The following is a 2,018-nucleotide window of genomic DNA, read 5'->3' as shown; positions in this document are numbered from 1 at the left end:
GGGGAGACAGAGACAGAGGTAGAGACTGACAGACAGTGTTAAAGACCTAACAGCTATGTTAGGAAGGACTGGGGAGACAGAGACAGAGGTAGAGACTGACAGACAGTGTTAAAGACCTAACAGCTATGTTAGGAAGGACTGGGGAGACAGAGGTAGAGACTGACAGACAGTGTTAAAGACCTAACAGCTATGTTAGGAAGGACTGGGGAGACAGAGACAGAGGTAGAGACTGACAGACAGTGTTAAAGACCTAACAGCTATGTTAGGAAGGACTGGGGAGACAGAGACAGAGGTAGAGACTGACAGACAGTGTTAAAGACCTAACAGCTATGTTTGGAGGGACTGGGGAGACAGAGACAGAGGTAGAGACTGACAGACAGTGTTAAAGACCTAACAGCTATGTTAGGAGGGACTGGGGAGACAGAGGTAGAGACTGACAGACAGTGTTAAAGACCTAACAGCTATGTTAGGAGGGACTGGGGAGACAGAGGTAGAGACTGACAGACAGTGTTAAAGACCTAACAGCTATGTTAGGAGGGACTGGGGAGACAGAGACAGAGGTAGAGACTGACAGACAGTGTTAAAGACCTAACAGCTATGTTTGGAGGGGCTGGGGAGACAGAGGTAGAGACTGACAGACAGTGTTAAAGACCTAACAGCTATGTTAGGAGGGACTGGGGAGACAGAGGTAGAGACTGACAGACAGTGTTAAAGACCTAACAGCTATGTTAGGAGGGACTGGGGAGACAGAGACAGAGGTAGAGACTGACAGACAGTGTTAAAGACCTAACAGCTATGTTTGGAGGGACTGGGGAGACAGAGACAGAGGTAGAGACTGACAGACAGTGTTAAAGACCTAACAGCTATGTTAGGAAGGACTGGGGAGACAGAGGTAGAGACTGACAGACAGTGTTAAAGACCTAACAGCTATGTTAGGAAGGACTGGGGAGACAAAGACAGAGGTAGAGACTGACAGACAGTGTTAAAGACCTAACAGCTATGTTAGGAAGGACTGGGGAGACAGAGACAGAGGTAGAGACTGACAGACAGTGTTAAAGACCTAACAGCTATGTTAGGAAGGACTGGGGAGACAGAGGTAGAGACTGACAGACAGTGTTAAAGACCTAACAGCTATGTTAGGAGGGACTGGGGAGACAGAGACAGAGGTAGAGACTGACAGACAGTGTTAAAGACCTAACAGCTATGTTAGGAGGGACTGGGGAGACAGAGGTAGAGACTGACAGACAGTGTTAAAGACCTAACAGCTATGTTTGGAGGGGCTGGGGAGACAGAGACAGAGGTAGAGACTGACAGACAGTGTTAAAGACCTAACAGCTATGTTTGGAGGGGCTGGGGAGACAGAGACAGAGGTAGAGACTGACAGACAGTGTTAAAGACCTAACAGCTATGTTAGGAGGGACTGGGGAGACAGAGACGGTAGAGACTGACAGACAGTGTTAAAGACCTAACAGCTATGTTAGGGAGGGACTGGGGAGACAGAGACAGAGGTAGAGACTGACAGACAGTGTTAAAGACCTAACAGCTATGTTAGGAAGGACTGGGGAGACAGAGGCAGAGACTGACAGACAGTGTTAAAGACCTAACAGCTATGTTAGGAGGGACTGGGGAGACAGAGACAGAGGTAGAGACTGACAGACAGTGTTAAAGACCTAACAGCTATGTTAGGAAGGACTGGGGAGACAAGAGGTAGAGACTGACAGACAGTGTTAAAGACCTAACAGCTATGTTAGGAAGGACTGGGGAGACAGAGACAGAGGTAGAGACTGACAGACAGTGTTAAAGACCTAACAGCTATGTTTGGAGGGCCTGGGGAGACAGAGACAGAGGTAGAGACTGACAGACAGTGTTAAAGACCTAACAGCTATGTTAGGAAGGACTGGGGAGACAAAGACAGAGGTAGAGACTGACAGACAGTGTTAAAGACCTAACAGCTATGTTAGGAAGGACTGGGGAGACAGAGACAGAGGTAGAGACTGACAGACAGTGTTAAAGACCTA

The 2,018-nt window shown here is 48.1% G+C and overlaps 1 long non-coding RNA gene across 1 annotated transcript; it reads left to right on the top strand.

The window, feature by feature from the left end:
• The first annotated feature begins 513 nt into the window (after nt 1–513).
• On the top strand, nt 514–977 carry LOC123730766 (uncharacterized). Its single transcript, XR_006762194.1, has 2 exons — nt 514–624; nt 887–977. It is a non-coding gene; the product is annotated as an uncharacterized lncRNA (long non-coding RNA).
• The last annotated feature ends 1,041 nt before the right edge of the window (nt 978–2,018 follow it).

Source organism: Salmo salar, chromosome ssa26, assembly GCF_905237065.1.
Source record: "Salmo salar chromosome ssa26, Ssal_v3.1, whole genome shotgun sequence".
In the NCBI taxonomy this organism is placed as follows: Eukaryota; Metazoa; Chordata; class Actinopteri; order Salmoniformes; family Salmonidae; genus Salmo; species Salmo salar.
This window is presented reverse-complemented; position numbering and strand designations above follow the sequence as displayed.